General features: G+C 42.7%; 1 long non-coding RNA gene across 1 annotated transcript in view; it reads right to left on the reverse strand.

Moving 5' to 3' along the window:
• Nucleotides 1-3,833: 3,833 nt before the first annotated feature.
• LOC310761336 overlaps nt 3,834-23,373 on the reverse strand; it is a 28,243-nt gene continuing 8,703 nt past the window's right edge. The window contains exons 3-5 of the long non-coding RNA XR_014547400.1: nt 14,637-14,782; nt 9,317-9,436; nt 3,834-4,001 (exon numbers count right to left, since the gene is read on the reverse strand). This is a non-coding gene — a long non-coding RNA (uncharacterized lncRNA). The remainder of the gene's footprint in view (nt 4,002-9,316; nt 9,437-14,636; nt 14,783-23,373) is intronic.

Consider the following 23,373-nt stretch of genomic DNA (forward strand, 5'->3'; position numbering starts at 1 on the left):
CAAAATGCTTGGGAGTTGATTAAAACCACAATATTAAAAGCTCAGCTGGAATGTTTGCTACGCATCCGGAAAAGTACCACCAGAGCCAAGAGGATGCCAGCAGGGCGACCTAACAGAGTCAAAGATGCTATTAGAGGCAAGGAGGCGCCTTTTGGAAAATGGGAGTCTGGTCCACACAAGGAGAGCAAAAAGGAACAGACGCTTTGGCAAAAGAAATGCAAGCAGACAAGGGGTGGTAAAAAAGGACTTGAAGGGCACAAAAAGAAGTTCTAGGCTTTAAGAACAAATTGCCAGGTCTGGGTGATGCCTCCCTGAAAGTTCTTTGAGAATTCAAATGTGAAATTGTTGGCCTCCCAACAAGAGACCAGCAAGTGTCCCTGACTCCCTGGGGAACTAGGCACCCACCAGGTGTGCCCTGAAGTTAGGGTTCATTCTGGGGGTCTGAGTGCTCCCAAAGCCCACACTCTTCCGCTGAGCTACACCTTGGATTCTCTCTGTCTGAGAAAGTGTTATGAGGATAAACGCACATGAAGCCATTTCCCATCAAATCCTAAAGGGAAAACATCACATGTACGGCAAGTTGGAACACGCGTATTCTCTGAGGTATGCCCACAGTATACAGTACTTGGCTGCTGTCTCTTTATCTCTGGGTCACCATGAGAACAATGAAACACATTCTTTTCCTTGCACCATTTCACTTACTGAGACATATATAAATCCCTATAATAGCGGTGAAGGTCATCGTCAAGTATCAGAGACTCACACATTTTTTAGATTTGCCGGAGGGATATTAAACTTCCAAAGAATATTAAACATCCAAACAATTATCCTTATTAAATGCAAGCTGTATCTTTAGAACAAAAGAAATTACAAGCCTCCAAATCAGCACTCTGGCATAAACCTGTAGCAGCATTTGATTCTTTAAGGAGAATCTTAACTTTATCAACTGCACTAATGGAAAGGCAGCTTCCATTATGCCTTTCTTAGAGCTGCAAAGGCTGGAGGAGGGCAAGCATTGTAGTTTTAGGTGATGTAACTTATCCAGATACATTTTTTAAAAAGTATTTTGTGTCAGTTATCAAGGAAGACTCATGATGAAAGGGATTGCAATGGTAAACCATACCACGCTGGCCTACACAAACAACCCCACTTGCTGAGTAATGTGAATGCACATGTATAAAATCCTTTCCACATAGGTCCCACGATCAGAACACTCATTATCTGAAATTTTGGTTAACCGGACACAAAGGAATTATACCCAAACCTCATAACATGAAAGACAGATTCTTATAGCCAAACAGCCAGAGTTTGCCCACTTCCTTATTTGTTTGTGTTTTGCTGCTTGGTGGCAGACATTTTGGGCAGAAGTCATGGAAGGCGGGAGAGATCAGACAAATCATGAATTAGAAAGGTTCCTATAGGAAATAATGGAAATGCTTGCCTATTGAACAATTTCCTGGGAATGCGTTTTGTTCAGAAAGCAAGACCTGCATGTGTACTTTGTTGTTACTTTTATTTTATTTTATTAACATTTCTATCTCACCTTTCCTTCAAAGTGGCAAACACGGATCTCCATCCTTTCCATTTTGCCCTTACAACAACCCTGTGACATAGGTTAGGCTGTGAGGTACCAACTGGCCCAAGGTCACTGTGAACTCCATAGCTGAGTGGGGATTTGAACTCTGGTTCCTCTGGTCTTCCTCAAAGTTATAAGGGAATTCTGAAAGCGGATGGTCCTTAAGAGTCGTTTGGAAGCAATCCCGCTTAATGGGATCTTGAAGGGCTTGAGTGTTCATTTTGCGCCTTGGTTTCCTTCCTTGAAGCCTGTGTTGAGGTATAATCTTTATCATATTATTCATATTAGTATTATTAGTCATATTAGTCATATTAGTATTAGTCAGTGATCTGTCCAGCAGTTGTCGGCACTCATCATAGCTCTGGTAAGGAGCACATCTTTAGCATGACGATCTTTAGCACAGAAAATAACATAGTCTAAGAGGTGCCAGTGGTTTGATTGAGGATGCCTCCATGAAGTTTTAAATTTATTTTTCTGTCGAAAGAGTGTGTTGGTAATAACAAGGTTGTGCGCCGCACACATCGTCAAACTAAGATTCCGTTCTGGTTGCTGTTGCCAATTCCTTCTTTCCCAATAGTCCCAGGCCACAGATCGAAATCTCGCCCGACTCTTGCTTTTAAATCGCCCAGGAGGATAATTTTATCTTCCTTAGGTGTTTCTGATAGGACAGTATCCAGTTGAGAGTAAAAAATTTCTTTAGTGTCATCATCAGCAACCAGTGTTGGTGCATAAGCGCTTATAATAGTAGCCTGTTAGTTTTTGGGAAGTTTTATTTGAAGGGTTGAGAGTCGCTCATTAATGCCGGTAGGGACTTCTGACGGGAGTGTCACAAGATGGTTTTTGATAGCGAAGCCTACACCATGTATTTGATGTTCTTGTTGAGATAGACCTTTCCAGAAGAATGTGTAGCCTCCTTTTTCTTCCTTCAGTTGTCCCTCGCCTGCTCTTTGAGTCTCTTGAAGTGCTGCAATATCGATGTTAAAATCTCACAGCTCTCTTGCAATGACGGCAGTTCTGTTTTCAGGACGCTTGCTGTCTGTGTTATCTGACAACGTCCGTATATTCCATGTTCCAAAGCTCAACTGTCATATACGACTGCGAGGTGGTGACCCCACTAGCTGCCGTAATCCAGTCAGGGGGAAAGGGAAGCAGACTATGTTTAGGGCACCTTTTCTAGCCCCTCCCCCTTTTCAGGATGAGCAGAGTGGGTCCTAAAAAGGGCTTCTCAGTCATGGATACAGCTGCCGAGCTGCTCAACTGCCTCATTGCTTGAGTCAGAATGACTGAATCTGTATCCACCGCCCATGTTCATGGCTAGGGACTTTCAGATTTCATGATTCTGCCCCCGTTAACATTTGCCGATCACCATGGAACTTTTGGGGCTTGGGTTTGGGAAGGGTTTTGGAAGATGCCCGTGTGTGAATTTGTTTTATGTGTGTAGATCAGTGCACGCTCTGTTCCGATGGCATGAGTAGTCACGACGACCGGTAGATTCTTATCTGCTGTGGCCTTCACAGCCGTTGTAACATACCACTTGTTATCTTCCTCCTGTTGTGCCATTGAGGACTTCTTGGATCATTCTTTGTCTAGCTCTTTCCCTTTGACCTTACCGCCTTGGGTGACCCTGCTGGGAGTACGAGATTCCCAATGGCTTCACTCACAAGGGTCATAGGAATGTGCAAGCCCACTCACCACGACAAGGTGATGATCCAGTGAGTGAGTCTCATAGTTAGACGTACAGTGATTGTCTTTTTATCACCTCTACCCCTTCCCCATTCATCAGCAACTTCAATCATTCACCAAGGAACAGTGTCAGAGAGATCACCTGTTCAACAGCTTCACAATCAGATTAGGAGATATATCTAAGCAAAGAAAATATGAAATAAACAAATAAACCTGTAATGGCAACAACAACAAAAATACAAATTGAGAACATGGCAAACTGTTCATGCATCAATTTTGAAATTAAAAATTTAAAAATTCTCCAAGTTTGACTGGAAGGGTAGGTGGAGTGGAACACAAGGCAAAACTAACAACAGAATTTAACAGAACCACCACTCCCTCCTGGCTTCAGTGATGCCCATGGAATAATATTTTCTTTTTTAATCTAAGGACAATTTGTACTATTTGGATATTTAAAGGCCATCACATTAGGAAAAAATTACATGCGCTTGTCAATCTAGAGATAAAAATATATTTATTGATTAGTTTAATTAACTCTTTTTTAGATATGCAATGTCCTGAGCAATGGCTCACTTTTAACGTAGAAGCCCAAAGGCCAAATCAAAGTGGGGGGGGGGGGCTTCAGAGGTTTTCTGGGCTTGTCCAAGGTGTACAAGGTGCTCCAGGTTGAAGCAGGATCTCCCTCAAAGCACTTCACGGTTCCTTGGCGTCTCAGACAGCAAAAAACATTGCAGATGAGTATCTGTGAAAAGCAAAATGAGTGTCTCTAGGCTGACAATATAAAGAAAATGCCAGAGTGGTGGCAAGAGAGGGCAAAGGTCAGGGTGGGGGACAGGAGCCAAGAGAGCCTCATTGGGGCAGGCAGGTCAAGACTGTAATGATTTACCCCAACCTTAAAAAATCCCAGTGCTATGGGAGGGAAATTGACAGATATCAAATAGTGTTTTTGTCTCGTGCTTCTTGCTCTTTGTCTTTGAAGGGCAGCAGTGTTAAAAAGTTCTGCTGGAGGCTTTTGCTGGACACATCATTTCAGCCTAGTTCCTTACTCATGTCTCCCTTTTCTTCCAAATTAAAGGTAAAGGGTAAAGGGACCCCTGACCATTAGGTCCAGTCATGGCCGACTCTGGGGTTGTGGTGCTCATCTCGCTTTATTGGCCGAGGGAGCCGGCATTTGTCCTCAGACAGCTTCTGGGTCATGTGGCCAGCATAACTAAGCCACTTCTGGTGAACCAGAGCAGCACACGGAAATGCCGTTTACCTTCCCGCCGGAGCGGTACCTATTTATCTACTTGCACTTCATGCTTTTGAACTGCTGGGTTGGCAAGGAGCAGGGACCGAGCAACGGGAGCTCACCCCGTCGCAGGGATTCGAACCGCTGACCTTCTGATTGGCAAGCCGTAGGCTCTGTGGTTTAACCCACAGCGCCACCCACGTCCCTTTCTTCCAAATTATTACAGCTCTTTTTCATTTGTTCATTTGGGTTTAATTCTGCTTTATTTTTTCTGTTTTGCTTGGGTCTGTCTAAGGGAGCCATCCTCTACACAAGAAGTTGGCATGAAAAAAGCTTAGCATAAATTAAACAGGCATAACATTTCACCAGATCCAAGCTGTTCAGCAGCTGGGCTACTGCTGCCTAAGCCTGCCCAGGCCTAGCAGAGCGAAAGTGAGCCTTTATGAATTACACCACCTTTTTGGTTGTCTGAATTTACCCTGAATTGTCAAGTCAGATGACCAAGCTGAACAGGCACAAGATCCATCCTAAGGTAAGGTTACCAGATTTTTTTCAATGAATCCGGGGACACTTTTCAACTTCAATGGATTTTGTATGGGGACTGATTTGTAAATCTGGGAACTGTCTCTGGAAAACGGGGACGTCTGGTAACCTTATCCTAAATGCCCCTGACATCCTGCTATGTCATGCCACCAGAATGCCATTTTTCAGGGCTTACACTGGCTTAAGATCTGTCAGGCTTGTTAGTCCACTGGGATGGAAGGGAAGAGATACACTGGCATATCTCTGGAAGAGCTGAGCCTGAGGGAGTTAAGCTGGTTTCCTCTGGATGTGCCAAGAACCTTCTGGCTCAGCCAGAGATCCACTGGATCCTAACCATCCTCACACAGTGGATCATGATATTGGATTGTTCCCTAAGTGTAGCTTATTTGTTCTTATTAGAGCCAGTGAATAGAATAGCTTAGAATTGTTCTTTAGAATAGTTCTGAGTTTGTAGTCTCCTTTACACCGTCTCAAGCTATTTTGTTATTTTATTAATTTATCTGCCAGTGTGCCTTATTAATTATTGTACAATTTTTCTTTGTGTGTCTGTTTCACTCACTATTGTCTGTTACTGGGCTTCAGTGCTGATGTGTGCACAAGTGCTCACTGTTGTAAGCAGGAGAGTATCACACAATACAATTACTCCCTATTGCAAATAGGAGGCTTTGCCCCAGTGAAAATAGGAGCACAGCAGAGACAAAGATTTGAGCCCCACACCCTCCTAGAGCCCCGTTTCTAGTTGGGGGCTTTGCACCTAGACATTGCTAATTGCATCACAACTACGGTAGTTTGGCCCTCTGTGATTCATGCTGTTCAGAAGTGACTCAAAACTGACATCAAAATTATGTGGCATCTTATTGTTTAACCATTGAGTATTGAAACTTTGAAGCCCTCTTCACTTTGAAAATCTTGACAACACTGCCTGAAATCGTTACGACAACTGAATGACTATACATTAAGGGGATTACATTTTTTTAATGTTTCCAGTGGCAACATTTTAATCAAGTAAATCACTTCTTGTATAGAAAGTGGATGCAAGGTTACTTAGAAGTTCTAATAGACTTTGCTAATCTTCATAATTGCTTAAGAACTTGGACAATTAAATACCTCAGAATATTAGTATCCTGAGGCTGTGTACAGACAATAGTTTTTCATAGATTTGAACGAGATATAATGCAGCAATCATTGATCATGGTATGCATTTATTTTACCCATCCTTTGCCAGTGTTTGTCAAACTGGCTTCCTACATATTTTTATAGCGCGCCAAAATTCTGCAAAACCTCTTCAATAGCAAACATCTGATAATAGAGGCAAGGTAACACTATTCAAATGTTTCATTGAACATGTGGGATGGGAAGTCAGATCACTTGTGTTATTCCCAATCCCAGACACAAGAATGTTCAGCTTAACATGGGCATAGTTTATATGTGCATACATGCACATGACTGGGATCTTTGCTTTTCCACGGTTCTTGATTGTACATAAAGAACTTGTTCCATTGTACGAATCAATGCATGTAAACGGAACACATGGAGGTTGGAAATGGAGATGGCAAGTGTGTGATCCCACTCCCCCTACCCTCAGGACATCAAGGAGCAATTATTCCTCCAGAAATACTATGGGAAGCCTCCTCTGCAAGTGATTGCTTTAGGCTCCCAGGGCCTTTTTTAGTTAATCTATTGAGCTTTGTTTTTGGCATACTAGTGTCCACCATTAGCATGAATTGCTGCCATGATGGGACCAAAAAACTCTGTACACCACAGACAATTATAACACCAGCACACAGCAGTGCTGCCTAGAGCAGGTGAAGGGTCTTAGAAAAGGGATCAGAGATGAATCAGGGGCCCTGGGAAACAAGGTTGGAAGCCGGCCATGAGGGGCAGAGCAGAAGGCTAGAGTGGCTTTTCTGAAAGGGAAAGGAAAGACGATAGGCAAACAACAGAGATGTTCGTGGTGCAACTCTGCAGAGCTAAGAAGAGCTGAAATTCAAATATTAATCTGATAACAAAAACAGCTAAATCCTTGGCTGCAAGGCTCTGGAAGAAATATGAAAGACAGCAAAAATTCTGGTACCCATGAAACATGTCTTAAGCCTAGGATTGGGATCCTGTGTCTCCCAGGTGGTACTGGCCTCCCCCTGCCACTGCCTCATGGCATGGTCAGGGATAGGGGGAGTTGTAGTCCTCACCAAGAGCATCTGGGGGGCCACAGTTCCCCACTCCTGTCCTAAGGAGAACTGTGGTGCCCCATGTTGCACATTCAGAAAAGTGATGGCATTCCTACGATAGTTGGATAACTGGGCACTCTGGGGGGGAAACCCCATGTACTACATTATCAGTCAGCCTGCTCCCTTCAACAAGCTCCTCAAATACCAATTAGGCAAGCACCAGCTTGCTTCAAGGGGAGAAAACTGAATGACTCACATTGTGTTTCTGGCTGATAGCAGAGTGTCCAGGTTTCTAAGACAATAACAAATTCTGCCACATCCCTCTGTGAAAGAATTATAGACATGGATACTAGACAGGAAGAGTGTTCCAGGACTTATAAGCTAGCCCCACCGGATGCTCACATCAATTATTAGTCTGGCTAGGTTTAATGGAGCTCAGAAATAAATTTCAAGAACAGAATGTGTGCAGCATCTCCTTCCAGATTTTTAGTATGTTTTGTCTGTAACGATTTGACAAGAAAGCAAGAATTAGCAAGTTACAGATGCAACCTCTAATTTCATTTTATCTATTTTTTTTCTTGAATTGCACTGAGACTCATGTACATTTTTTATAGCTATAGAGAGTAAGTTTACACCCAAGGTTGTCAAACTTTGGACCCCCAAGGCCCATTTGAGACAGCTGACAATTACTGCTTCACAAAAGAGGGGTGAAGGGGCAGAGCCAGTCACTTAGGGGTTCTCCACACTTCTGCTTGTCCCATGCCTAGAAAGCACAGGTCCAAGTAGTTTCCCCCTTGCTCTACTCCTTTCCCAGGGAAAAGCCACTCTTTAGCTCTAAATCAGAGCTAAATCTAAATCCATGGAAAACCTGATTGCTGTTTGCTCCGATTGAGCGATAAAGAGCTGTTTTTCCAGAGGAAAGCAGCAGAAGAAGAGGAAGTGTGGATAAACTGTAAATGGTGGCAGATGGAGACAGAGTTTGGGCATAATCAGCTTGCAATTACTGGTATCTCTGTTGATATCCAATCCATCTTTGGCAACTGCTAAATTCTTTGCCACAGCATTTTATTTGTGTTAAGGAGTTCCATAGTTCATCTTTTCTCAAGCTAACTAGGGGAATTTGCTCTGAAGGTCTTGTGAGAGCCTTGCCAGTTTAATCAGAATTTTCTTTTTCTTTCATATTTCCCCGTTGCCTACATCAAATGCCTCACAAAGTATGTGTATATATTTCCTGTAATTTCCCTGTTTGAGAAACACTGATTCACACTGTTTCAAATTGTTTCCATTTATAAGCTTGTCCACACAAAATATGCGTGACAGCAAAGCACACTTTTAAAAGGAAAATAAAACAAACCTTAAAACCTTAGCAAAAAATAAACACACCAAATATTTACATTTTGAGTCAGAACAGTAAACCACACTTATTTGTTAACTTTGTTTTTTCTGTTTTCCCTTTGCTTTTGTTTAAACCAATTCACAAACCAAGAACATATTGTCCACTAATAATGAACCATTTGTCATTGACATTACTACAAATTTATTATGCTACTTTTGTGATTTAAAAAGGGCACGTGGAGACTTGGTCCATTTATTTATTTAAATCATTTCTTATTCATATGATCCTTGTTTATAAAACCCAATGCAAGTTATAGAAAGAAAGAAAGAAAGAAAGAAAGAAAGAAAGAAAGAAAGAAAGAAAGAAGGAAGGAAAACAATATACTACACATGACTGATTCACTTTCCTTTTGTCTTTAGGAGCTGCAAAATGCATCTGCATAGGGCCACCAGGTAGCAGGCATGGCAGCTCTGGGAGGCTGAAGGTACCTTTGTTTTCAGGGGAGCAGACCCCTCAGTCTTGAGGCTGCCCTATGCATGTCACACACGCTGCAGGTCCAGTGGCTCCTCCAGCGTGCTCGGCCTCCTCCATCATGGGCTCTCTGGGCCCGCCCAATCTTGGGGGCAACCTGGCACCTCTGCCATTCATTATAGTCATGGAAACTCTGGCCAACCTGATTTGTCAAAGCACCAAGATGGAGGGGATATCTGAAAATGGTAAAGAATATGTTCTTGTTTTATTTGAATATGATATTCTACTCTTTCTGATCAGAGTCTTACCTGAGATTCAAGCTGTGTTGGAGTCCTTTCACGCTGCAAATAGTCTGGAGGTTAATTATCACAAATCCATTATGCTATGTAGGTAGGTATGCCTCTGGATGATCAGCTTATGGGCTCATTCTGCAACCAAAAATGTCCAACAACTTAAGAGGAGGAATTATTATCCATTAGTAAAGGAAGTTAAGGCTGATTTACACAAATGGGGCTCTTTAGATCCCTCTTGGTTGGGGAGAACGTCTGCAGTAAGAATGACACTCTATTGCCCAGGTTTTTATTTTTCTTCCATTTGCTTCCCAGTTGGTTAGGTGGAAAATGACGTTATCAATGGCAGAAACTCCCCCACAGCCCACAACCACATTTAAAAGGGGATTGGATCTTAATCAGCCAAAGAGGAATATTCCTGCCTGGTGCCTAGAGGTGTATAATGAAGGCGCCAACTGAGCCTCCCTGGAGAGAGCATTCCACAAGCAGGGAGCCTTTCTCATCTTGCTGCCCTTCAGACCTCTCGTGGAGGAAGCACATGAAGCAGAAGGGCCTCAAAGCTCTCATCACGGATTGTGTTTGATGGTGAGACTGTCACTCTCCACCTAGCAGAGGCTGGCCAGGTGGGCGGGGACACAGCTGGCCCCTTCATCCCCATGCAGCCCTTCACATATTAGTGTACGCAGTTGCCAAAGGGCCTGTGGCTCAAACTCCACATTATAGGAACGCCATGTTTTGTTGCTTCACAGATTCGTTTCCGAGCACAATTCAGAGTGTTGGTGCTGACCTTTAAAGCCCTAAACGGCCTCTGTCCTGTGTACCTGAAGGAGCGTCTCCACCCCCATCGTTCAACCCAGACACTGAGGTCCAGCGCCGAGGGCCTTCTGGCGGTTCCCTCGCTGCGAGAAGAGAAGTTACAGGGAACCAGGCAGAGGGCCTTCTTGGTAGTGGCATCCGCCCTGTGGAACGCCCTCCTATCAGATGTCAAAGAAATAAACAACTATATGACATTTAGAAGACATCTGAAGGCAGCCCTGTTTAGGTAAGTATTTAATGATGTTTTAATGTATTTTTAATCTTTTGTTGGAAGCCGCCCAGAATGGCTGGGAAAACCCAGCCAGATCGGTGGGGTAGAAATAAATTATTATTATTATTATTATTATTATTATTATTATTATTATTAACAGAAAAAACAGCTGAACATGTGGGTGGAGGAAGAATTATGGGAGAGGAGGAAAGCTGTGTAACCCTTTGTCCGCTGGTCGTTTTTCACCTTTCCCCAAGCATTTTGACTCACAGGTAGAAATGTATCAGGGGAAATATAGAACTCCTTTATGTTTCCCTGTGGTTGGGGCAGGGAAGAACAGCTTCACAGAGAGCAATTTTGAACTGGAAAAGGACAGGAGGAGAACAAATTAAGCAACCGCCATGGCTCCTTCTACTCAAACACAGTCAGACTGATTGTGCTTTAAAATGTCAAGGAAAGACACTCTCTGTAAAATGTGACTTAAGACTTTCTCAGTGGTAGCCCTGGGCCTCTCAGAAGAACTGTCTCTCAGAGAAAGCCCATCAGAGCGCAGGGTGTGGAGGCTGACTGCTTTTAATCTCTTGCTGTGGGAAGGGATTCTCCTTTGTCTGACTAGCTTGTCAGTGCATTTCAATTGTTCAAATGTTCCAATTGCTTCAAATGTTGCTGTGAGCAGCCTCAAGCCTAGGAGAGGCAGGCAGGGCAGAAACGTTCTGAATACATTTTACACTTGCGTGGTGCATGTGTGTATTTTGTGTTTGGGGTTGTTTTCCTGACAACAAAAAAGCATATGAGATTCAGTTCAGGTATTGCCCTCCATCTGTTCACTAAAGGATGTTGCCCACAATGCAGATGAAGCATCATTCATACTTTTGATCTGGTGGGAGATCATCTACACTGCAGCTGAGGCAAAAACTACACATGTTGGGGGGCTCTGTGGTTTCCCCCTCTGCATTTTAAAACTGTTAGTCTGGGCAGGCAGTGAGTCAGAGCAAGGGAGTGTGGAGGTGTTTTCTCCTCTGGTCCTTTTTCAGTTTGAAAAACCAGACTCTTCAAGCTGCTTTTTCACCCCAAGCTACAGAAAACCTATGGAGAGCCCGTATTTTTTCCTTCTGTGAGGAGGAGGAAGTGCTTGTGCTGAAGAACCCTGAGATGAAAAATAAGTATGAATTCTCCACATACCCTTTCTCCACTTCAACTGACCATCTGCCCAGGTAAATTTTGTTGTTGTTGTTGTTTTAAAAAAAGAACTGAAGGAGGGGGAAACCAATGTAACATGTAGCTTGAGCCCGAAACTGAATGGTGGGCCCATTCTTCAGGGGCAGCCTCTAGACGGAATGAGTTTTAAGACACTCCATTGCTGAACTCCAGTCACCAAATGTAATTTAAGAAGCTCCATGACGATTACTCCTGAGACGGGGCAGGTGGTTTAACAGCAGTTAACACCACATCTTTCTTCATAGACTTTGCTTTGTTCTCCTGCTGAGCATCACCAAGGGAGCAGAAGTATTATAACTGCCTACAAATATCTAAAATATTATTTTGTCTTTGTGAAAACTTTCTATGTTTTAACTTGACAAAGCCATTCCTATTGGCATCATTAAACAATTGTATTTAACTGGGAAATGTTTGCTACTGATTTGGGGAGTGCAAACCGATTTTCATTCTGTTGCCTTGCCTTGCCTTCCCCTTTCTGCCTTTCCAGCTCTTTGTATACAGGTTATAAAGGATCAAGAGTGAGAATAATGAATGGTCAAAAATCCAGCTGCAAGACGGCTGTGCAAGATGGGGGTGTATCTGGAGTAATGACCTTTAAAAGCAGACAGATACAAATGGGCAGCCAGGCTCTATTCAGCCTTTCACACACAATTTTTTTATGGTCTCAGTGGGATTTCTGTTGTCAGCAGTACGAGGAAGAATATGCCTGAACTCTCTGCTTAATGACCAACTGAAGGGGAAGAGCTGAAGCTGAAACGGTCAGAATCACACACAATGTCAGTCCTGTAAAGGATCTCATATATGCAACATTCAGGTGTAATTTTTTTTTAAGTGCATGTGTTATTTTCCATTATCCTTGGTGGAATCACACATATATTGAAGGGCAAAATAAATGGTCTAACTTCAAAGCATGTGGATATCTCCAGGTAGTTACTGAATGTTTAATTTAGCAGTTGATGAATTGTATTGTTGGTTTTGTTGCATGTCACATCTGGTGCTTTGGGGGAAAGTGGAAGCAGCTGATAAATACTGTCACAGATACTGGCTGACCATCCGTTGTTAATCTGATCACTTGATAATCAGAAAAGATTAACTGATATTTCATCACTGGGAGTTAAGAACAGGAGATGTCCTCCAGACAGCTGGGAATTTTTCACCAGATTTTGGACTTTTGAAGAATTCCACAGCAAGTAGCCTTTCCTATGGGGGGGAAGGTTGTACTGTCTGCTGAAGGTGTACATTTACTAGAAGTGTGCACAGGCCCCAAGATTCACCTGGTATCTGTGCATTTAAAAAAAGAAAATCTAATCTGTTTCTGAGTACTCTGCTCTCTCTCTCTCTCTCACACACACACACACACAAACATTGAACTGTAATTCTGGTTTTGTATAAAATGAAACTCTATGTTCTTCACTCACTGCAATGGGGGATCTAATAATGCCAACCACTTTTTCCCTCTTTGGTCAAAGTGAATGAAATGTGCCTGCAGAGGAGGCCCTCCAAAGTGGGTTAAGCCTTCCAAATTGCAGTCAAAGATGGCTTTTCATGGGGGAAGTAGAAAAAAAGGATTAAAATTTATCTATAATATATTGGGGGGTGGGGAGCCTGGGCTTGTCTTTCTAGCCTTCAGATAATTAGGAGGCAGCCCACTGGTGCATTCACAGATCTCTCTCCACAAAAGGTGGTGAGTTACAGGCTTCTTGCAAGCCACCTAAAACACACTCTGGCCCTCGCAGGAACAGCTCTCCCATCCCCCCCCCCAAGCTGTGTGCGCTGCTGGCAACCCTGGCTCAGACAGAGGTGGGCACCCTGCTCTGCTTGGGGGCGCAAAGCACAGCTCGTTGGAAGATGTGCAGCAGCAGCCACCTGGCTGCCCTGCTGAATCTAGATCCCTGCTGCAGCTGACATTAGGATGTGCCTGGTCCTCTGGATGCCTCTGGGGGGCACTAAATAAAAGTGAAATTCTTTAGCACTGCCTATGGGCTTCTCAGGAATCAGGCTAGTGGAAAGACATATAAATTTAGGAAAGAAACACCTCCCCCCCCCCGACCTTTGCAGGCTAAGCACAGCACAGACATCACCCACCCCAAAAGGGGTATGTCCCTTACACCAGATGCATGCTACATCTGAACTAGGAAATATTACACTCAGAAGGGGATGCACGCTTGATTGGGCAGGTTTTAAGAACACTCAAACAAAATAATCTGGATGGATTGGGGAAATCTGCAATCAAAGCAACATACTAGGCTAGGCACAGCTGCCCAAAGAGTCTCAGGACAGGTTTGAACTAGGTGAATCCATCTCAGATGGTTGTATGAAATCAGCTCCTGCAGGCTGCACCCATAACTTATCCACCCCAAGTAGCTTTAATTACTCAGAAGCACCCCATACTTTGAGCAATGAACTCACCTGGGAGGAAACCATCAAAATCATCCTTGCCCTGAATTAAACATCTCCCTAAGCATGCATGTCTATGCCTTCCCAACATTCATATCTACCCACATCATAAATCAGACACAGAACAACTTGGCCACAATAAGGAAATTTTGCCCATGGTATGACTATTTTCCACCTTCCCATTTTGACTCTCTGGCACCCTATCTGTATAACCTAGCAATTCTAAAACATAGGCGCGCTTTTACTGTCACAAGTTTGAATGTATTGCCCTCAGCTGTACTCAAGGGACGATTACAACAGATTCCACACAAAAAATGCTTATGCCCCTGTGGAGATGGCAGTACCAAATCGGTGGTACATGCCCTTCTGGCTTGCACTCTTAATAAAAACTTGAGGAATGAGATTATCACCCCTCTTTTATTGTCCATTCCAGGTCGCCCAACCACTGCCAGTGTCCTTTCTCTTGGCAGATCAAGATGAGCAGGTGACAGCAAAGGTTGCAAGGTTTTTAGCTGGGGCAATCAGAACAAGATCCACTATTTGACTATTGATTCAAAACCCTAAAATGTGTTTTATAGAATTGACTTTTTATTACTATTCTTTGTATATAGTATTGTTGTTTTATTGCTATGGCTGATGGCTGATGCAAATAAGATTCAATCAATCAATCAGACACAGAGATAATTTTTAACAAACCTTTGTTGCTTGCATGCAGTTGACCATATGAAGATTTCTTGGGGCATTTGGGTAGTCGTGGTGTACTTGGGTTTCTGGAAAATTGGAGCTGCCTCCTATATCTCAAGGGCTGTTTCCTCTGCCACTCCTAGTCAGAATATCTTGTTCTGCCCAGAACACAGATAAGAAACTGAGCTTGAGTTGAAGCCATGGTGTAACTCCCTTCCTTGTCTTCTGGATTCCTAGTAACTCTTTCCCTGATCCATTCAACTATGGCCTAATATCAGATATGTAACAGCTGGATCACAACTGGAATGCTTTTTCATACGAGATGAAACGTCTCAATGTCAAGGAAAACCAAAAGACTTTTTGATAAGGCTAGTGAAATTTATCAGTGGTTGACACATCCCTAATTCTGAGCAGGTTTCCAAGTGAAACAGGTCCTGCCTACGTAAGTTCTCGATTTGTCTTTCTTGATACCAGCAGTCAAACGCAATTACCCAGATTATGCCAGCAGAAGCTGCCAGTGATGGATCAAGTGATTGGCTACCCATGGCTGCACTCTCTGCTAAACCATTCTATGCACACACTTGGGATGAAAGCCCCTGAAAATGTGTGGGATTTGGATGTACTTTTCCTGAAAGTGCTTCAACTTTGAGACTTACACAACATGCCTTACATGCTTTCCATTAGGGTCACACAGTCTGACTTGCAGTGCCTGACATTGCTGAGGGAAGAGGAAATATAATACAATGGCTTGTTTTTATTAGTAAGAGGAAACTGAAGAAAAGGAAGCCAAAGAAATTACCTATTGCTTGTCTTCTGTAGCAGAGAGATACTGAAAACACAAATTAGTCATTAGCATGGCTCAATTTGTTACATTGCTGCCTTGGAGCCAAAATGGTTTTGTTGCTCTTATTATTTCTGCCACAGTAATTCCTAGGGTACCAAGCAAAGGGACTGTGAGATACAACCTGCCAATTATTAAACAGAAACATAAAGTAAAGGGACATTTCTTCCCCACCCCCAAATCTATCAATCTAATTTGTTGAAAAACAATGCTGAACAGTGTGAAAAGCGGGTCGGGAAATGTCAGGGGCAAGTCTTGGTATTTCATTCCCATGCTAGCACTTGGCCTGATCCCCAGAATTAACACTAATGATAACATTGGATGCCATACTAATAGAGCTGTAATCCTCTTGATGAGACGCAAGACTGGTGGCTATCCAAAGTCCCTTCTGCAGTGTCATTTCATCTGGAAATATACTAGGTATATATTTCCTAAGGGAGTTCAATCAGAAGACTGTCCAATTACTACCTTGCTAGCAGAGTGAATGGTAACACTCACAGAAACTTGAAATGGCTCCCCTGGTTATGAGTACATCTGATAGAAACATGAGCCATGGTTCATCCTTCCTTTCCAACACTGAGTCCTAATTCTGGTGGAGACATTTAAGGGGAAAATGGCCTGTGAAAAATAGCCCTGCTGCTCAGGAGAATAAAGCCAGTTCAAGCAAAGAAGATACAGGTAACCCTGAAAAAATGTGACAATCTGTTGCAAAGGAAGAGCTGCACAGCAAAAAGCAATGCAGGCCCCAAACAACAGTTTCAAAAAACAGAACACTAGTAATCTGATAGAAGAGAAGGCATTTTTTCCAGGCAGTATATATTCACTTTTAGTCCAGTGATGTGAACGTGAAGAGAGGGGAATGCTGTTTATTTCTGTGATTTGTAGGCTACCAGCAACTGTGTCAATGCTGGAACATTATGAGACTCCTTCCAAAAATGAGACATACAAAATACAAACAGAGATCTACTCTTTCAAGCAGATTTTTCTTTGAATGCTACAGTTGAAATTGCAGAGCAGAATCACAAAGGGGCTGCTCACTTATGAAATAGGTTGGACAGAGCAGCAGTCTCACGTGTGCTCCATGACGGGCCCATTCTACCTTGTTTTTTCCAGATTTTGTTTAATGCGTGAAAAATTCACATTTGAATTTATAAACAACTTGGATGAAGGAATTGAGGGGATGCTCATCAAATCCCCAGATGACACCAAACTGGGAGGGGTAGCTAATGCTGCAGAATACAGAATTGGTATTTAAAATGACCTTAAAAAGGTAAAAGTACTCTGCCCATCAGGGCCAGTCGTGACCGACTCTAGGGTTGCGCGCTCATCTCGCTCAAGAGGCCGGGAGCCGGCGCTGTCCGAAAACACTTCCGGGTCACGTGGCCAGCGTGACTAAGCTGCATCTGGCAAGCCAGCACCAGCGCCGCACACAGAAACGCCGTTTACCTTCCCGCTAGAAAGCGGTCCCTATTTATCTACTTGCACTTAGGGGTGCTTTCGAACTGCTAGGTAGGCAGGAGCTGGGACTGAACGACGGGAGCTCATCCCCCTGCGGGGATTCGAACCGCCGACCTTTCGATCGGCAGGTCCTAGGCTCTGTGGTTTAACCCACAGCGCCACCCGCGTCCCCAAAATGACCTTAACAGAATGGAAAACTGGGTCCAAACAAACAAAATGAATTTCAGTAGGGATAAATGTAAGGTTCTGACTTAGGCAGGAAGAACCAGATGCACAACTATGAGATGAGAAACAGTGTGATGCAGCAGCAAAAAAAGCTAATGCTATCCTAGACTGCATCAACAGAAGTATAGGATCCAGATCAAGGGAAATGATAGTACCACTCTATTCTGCCTTGGTCAGACCATGCCTGGAATCCTGTGTCCAATTCTGGACACCACAATTTAAGAAGGATGTTGACAAGCTGGAAGGTGTGCAGAGGAGGACAACCAAGATGATTAAGAGTCTAGAAACCAAGCCTTATGAGGAACAGTATGTTTAGCCTAGGTATCTTTAGCCTGGAAAAGAGATGGCTGAGATATGATAACTATTTTCAAATATCTCAAGGGCTGTCACATGGAAGATGGAGAAAGCTTGCTTTCTCCTGCCCTGGAGGGTAGGACTCAAACCAATGGCTTCAAGTTACAAGAAATAAAATTCCAACTAACATGAAGAAGAACTTTTTGTTTGACAGTGGAATGGTCTCCCCTGGGAGGTTGTGGACTCTCCTTCCTTGGAGGATTTTAAGCAGAGATTGGATGGCCATCTATCATGGATGCTTTAGTTGAGATTCCTGCATTGCAGGGGGTGGACCAGATGACCCTTGGGGTCCCTTCCAATGATTCTGTGATTCTATGAATTATTCTACTTTCTGGTGAAATATGCGTTTTGAATGAATTTGTTTCCTGAGACACATTTCATATGGTTTTCAAAGCATTTTTCAATGCATTCTTTCTGTAAGATACACATCTTTATCCACACTTTTTGAACTGTAGTGCAAAAATTAGTGAGTAATCTGATTTATTGTGGCATTCAAATCTGCATTTAAGTAGAGGACCAGTGCATTAGCTCAACCCATGTTAAAATGCAGACCAAACAAATTTCTCTCCATCCTTACTGTTTAAAGTCCCTGGTATACAACCGTCAAAAATAGAATAAATGTATGTGCTTTGGGGGAACCATGTCCTGCTTGCTAAGATTTCTTCTCATTTCACTTTATAGGAGCTTGTAAGGGGAATAAACAAATACCTCATTTATGACAAAAAGAATACTGTTTCAGTTAGGCTATTTGATTTTACTTTTAACCACGAGCGTTCAAGATGGAATACAGAGCAATTAAGACAGTACAAATATTTTACTATACTTTGGTGTGACAAGAATTAACTTAATGTTTTATATAGTCAAAAAGAGGAGCTCTTAAGAGTATTTAACCAGATAATTAATCAAGCTATATATAAAACAGTAAAAAAACTGCAACTCCAGTTTATAAAAAAGTATTATTATTACTGGTTGAAAGGCAGCAACCCTGTGCTCATGTTACTAGGAATAAGGCTCAGTAAACATGCACAGGATGGCACTGTAGTTTCAGAAGCTCCTGCTGTGATCTCCCACAAACATTTTATGTTAACATGATAAGACACTGTAGGGTGGCACACCAGAATGATGAAAGCTTTTGGGCCAACATCATTGCTTTCAGCTAAGCATTATTGGCTCTAAAATATTAATAAATAGGTTGTAAATACTCAGAATCCCCTTCATGGATCACTGCCTTGCCGTGGCGAAGGGGCTTGAATAACTCAGAGAAGCTATGGGCTATGCCATGCAGGGCCACCCAAGACGGACAGGTCATAGTGGAGAGTTTTGACCAAACGTGATCCACCTGGAGCAGGAACCAGCAAGCCACTCCAGTATCCCTGCCAAGAAAACTCCATGGACAAAGATGACAGGCATATAAAAGTTATGACGCTGGAAGATGAGCCCCTCAGGTCGGAAGGCGTCCAACATGCTACCGAGGAAGAGCAGAGGACAAGTACAAGTAGATTCAGAGCTGATGAAGGGGCTGGGCCAAAGCCAAAAGGTCGCTCAGTTGCGGATATGCCTGGAAGCGAAAGGAAAGTCCAATGCTGTAAAGAAAAATATTGCATAGGAACCTGGAATGTAAGAAGCATGAAGTTGGATGTGGACAAAAATGAGATGGCAAGAATAAATATTGACATCCTGGGCATCAGTGAACTAAAATGGACGGGAATGGGCGAATTCAGTTCGGATGACCATCATATCTACTACTGTGGGCAAGAAACCCGTAAAAGAAATGGAGTGGCCCTCATAGTCAACAAAAGAGTGGTGAAAGCTGTACTGGGATGCAATCTCAAAAATGATAGAATGATCTCAATACGAATCCAAGGCAGACCTTTTAACATCACAGTAATCCAAGTTTATGCAACAACCACTGGTGCTGAAGAAACTGAAATTGACAAATTCTATGAAGATTTAAAACACCTTCTAGAAATGACACCAAAGAAGGATGTTCTTCTCATTATAGGGGATTGGAATGCTAAAGTTGGGAGTCAAGAGATAAAAGGAACAACTGGCAAGTTTGGCCTTGGAGTTCAAAACGAAGCAGGGCAAAGGCTAATAGAGTTCTGCCAAGAGAGCAACCTGGTCATCACAAACACTATTTTCCAACAATACAAGAGACGACTCTACACATGGACATCACCAGATGGAAAGCATCGAAATCAGATTAATTATATTCTCTGCAGCCAAAGATGGAGAAGCTCTATACAGCCAGCAAAAACAAGACCTGGGACTGTGGGTCAGATCATCAGCTTCTTATAGCAAAATTCAAGCTTAAACTGAAGAAAGTAGGAAAAAACCACTGGGCCGGTAAGTTACAATCTAAGTCAAATCCCATATGAATATACAGTGGAAGTGAGGAACAGGTTTAAGGATTTAGATTTGGTGGACAGAGTGCCTGAAGAACTATGGATGGAGGCTCGCAACATTATACAGGAGGCAGCAACTAAAACCATCCCAATGAAAAGGAAATGGAAGAAAGCAAAGTGGCTGTCCAACGAGGCTTTACAAATAGCGGGGGAGAGAAGGCAAGCAAAATGCGAGGGAGATAGTGAAAGATACAGGAAATTGAATGCAGATTTCCAAAAAATAGCAAGGAGAGACAAGAAGGCCTTCTTAAATGAGCAATGCAAAGAAATAGAGGAAAACAATAGAATGGGGAAATCCAGAGATCTGTCCAAGAAAATTGGAGATATGAAAGGAACATTTCGTACAAAGATTACCATAATAAAGGACAAAAGTGGTAAGGACCTAACAGAAGCAGAAGACATCAAGAAGAGGTGGCAAGAATACACAGAGGAATCATACCAGAAAGATATGGATGGCTCGTACACCCCAGGTAGTGTGGTTGCTGACCTTGAGCCAGACATCCTGGAGAGTGAAGTCAAATGGGCCTTAGAAAGCACTGCAAATAACAAGGCCAGTGGAAGTGATGGTATTCCAGCTGAACTATTTAAAATTTTAAAAGATGATGCTGTTAAGGTGCTACACTCAATATGCCAGCAAGTTTGGAAAACTCAGCAGTGGCCAGAGGATTGGAGAAGATCAGTCTACATCCCAATCCCAAAGAAAGGCAGTGCCAAAGAATGCTCCAACTACCGCACAATTGCACTCATTTCACACGCTAGCAAGGTTATGCTTAAAATTCTATAAGACAGGCTTAAGCAGTATGTGGACCAAGAACTCCCAGAAGTGCAAGCTGGATTTCGAAGGGGCAGAGGAACCAGAGACCAAATTGCAAACATGCGCTGGATTATGGAGAAAGCTAGAGAGTTCCAGAAAAACATCTACGGTACTTCTGCTTCATTGACTATGCAAAAGCCTTTGACTGTGTCGACCACAGCAAACTATGGCAAGTTCTTAAAGAAATGGGAGTGCCTGATCACCTCATCTGTCTCCTGAGAAATCACTATGTGGGACAAGAAGCTACAGTTAGAACTGGATATGGAACAACTGATTGGTTCAAAATTGGGAAAGGAGTACGACAAGGCTGTATATTGTCTCCCTGCTTATTTAACTTATATGCAGAATTCCTCATGCCAAAGGCTGGGCTGGATGAATCCCAAACCGGAATTAAGATTGCCGGAAGAAATATCAACAACCTCGGATATGCAGATGACACAACCTTGAAGACAGAAAGTGAGGAGGAATTAAATAACCTTTTATTGAGGGTGAAAGAGGAGAGCGCTAAATATGGTCTGAAGCTCAACATCAAAAAAACGAAGATCATGGCCACTAGTCCCATCACCTCCTGGCAAATAGAAGGGGAAGAAATGGAGGCAGTGAGAGATTTTCCTTTCTTGGGCTCCATGATAACTGCAGATGGTGACAGCAGTCATGAAATTAAAAGATGCCTGCTTCTTGGGAGAAAAGCAATGACAAACCTAGACAGCATCTTAAAAAGCAGAGACATCACCTTGCCCACAAAGGTCCGTATAGTTAAAGCCATGGTTTTCCCAGTAGTGATGTATGGAAGTGAGAGCTGGACCATAAAGAAAGTTGATCGCCAAAGAATTGATGCTTTTGAATTATGGTGCTGGAGGAGACTCTTGAGAGTCCCATGGACTGCAAGAAGATCAAACCTCTGCATTCTGAAGGAAACCAGCCTTGAGTGCTCACTGGAAGGACAGATCGTGAAGCTGAGGCTCCAATACTTTGGCCACCTCATGCGAAGAGAAGACTCCCTGGAAAAGACCCTGATGCTGGGAAAGATGGATGGCACAAGGAGAAGGGGACGACAGAGGACAAGATGGTTGGACAGTGTTCTCGAAGGTACCAACGTGAGTTTGACCAAGCTGCGGGAGGCAGTGGAAGACTGGAGTGCCTGGCGTGCTCTGGTCCATGGGGCCACGAAGAGTCGGACACGACTAAATGACTAAACAACAACAAATACTCATATTCTTTACAAGAATTACTGAGGTTTGCACCCAGCCCATCATCTGTCTGCTACAGACTGGTGATTTTATGGTTTGCTACTACATGAATAAACCTGAATTAACCTTGGGGTAGAGATTATGTGGCCCCACAAGCCACCCACAGATAGAAAAATGAAAAGGCCTATAATTCAAACATAACACTAAACCACTACTTGAATGATTTAGAGAACCCTCAGCCTCGCACAAGGTGAATCCCTGCCATCCGGTCCTGAGTCGAGGCGAACTGTAACTCATTTCAGCATCCAAATAGTTTGGATTATTCCATGATCCTGCAAGCCATGGTTGCAAATTGGGAAACTTTGGGCTAGTCATAATTTTTAAAATCAGCTTAGGTTGCATTTTTTTTCAAAGGACAAGTTGGGATGGTACCATAGATGCCCTGGAGCTCCATGGAACTGACTAAAACTGACTGTTTCAATCTGTGAAATTAAAAGGAGCAATCATTTTTAGTCAGGCTTTTTATGCAAGTAAACTGCTTGATAATTGCATGCAAGAACATACAACGTTTTAGAACAGCAGAAACAAATTTAAACGATAGGGCAGGTCATCAGTTGACTTAAACCAATGCCAAATTCTAATTACATTTTTTGAATCCTGGGAGTTCTGATCTTTTTAACACGCCAGCACTTGACATTTGTAGTGATCTATTAGCAGCCCCCATCAATATAAATTCAGTGTTTCAAGATGTTCACCCAATATATTTGCTGAATCATATCCGAAACATTCATTAGCTGTTACAACACAGGTTTAACTCACTGTGGCTAAGGGGAGTGATAGAAGAATTTGTCAATTTTGGATCTCAAAGGCCAGAACACAGCTATCCTTCAAAATCTGCACTTATCTGAATTTTGTGGTATAGTTTTCCAACCACAGTGTTTACCAAAATGCATGTACAAGGGTAAAGTATGCATAAAAATAAATGTTACTGGAAGCATTGTGTAAAAAATGTATTATATTAGAGAGAACCGCTTGCAGATATGTGTACATTAGTCAAAGCTGCATATAAAATGTGTTTGGTAGGAGAAATTATCACTCAAATACTAAAACAAAATATTAAAACAAACTGCTGCAAAATGTGAAGAACAGTATTTAAGACTGGAACAATGAGAAATTGAGGGTGTATTTACATTTGAATCCAATTTCTCTTCCATCCCTAGCTGAAGGAGTTGTAGTTAGCTGACAAGAGAGGAAACATTGTTTAATCACTACTTGCTCCCTATCTATAAGATATACAAGATTACAAAATACATTGGTCACTTTCACAATTTTGGGGGAGATGTTTTAACATATGCCTAAGAAAGTAGCATGAAAAGATGTGCTGAGTTTGTCATACTAATAGTCAAGACACGTTTGTGGAGAGAAGATGAGATATGAATGACAGGCTGCTCTCTGGAATTTT

The sequence above is a fragment of the Podarcis filfolensis genome (assembly GCF_964270895.1).
Source record: "Podarcis filfolensis genome assembly, chromosome: 4".
NCBI classification, from domain to species: Eukaryota; Metazoa; Chordata; class Lepidosauria; order Squamata; family Lacertidae; genus Podarcis; species Podarcis filfolensis.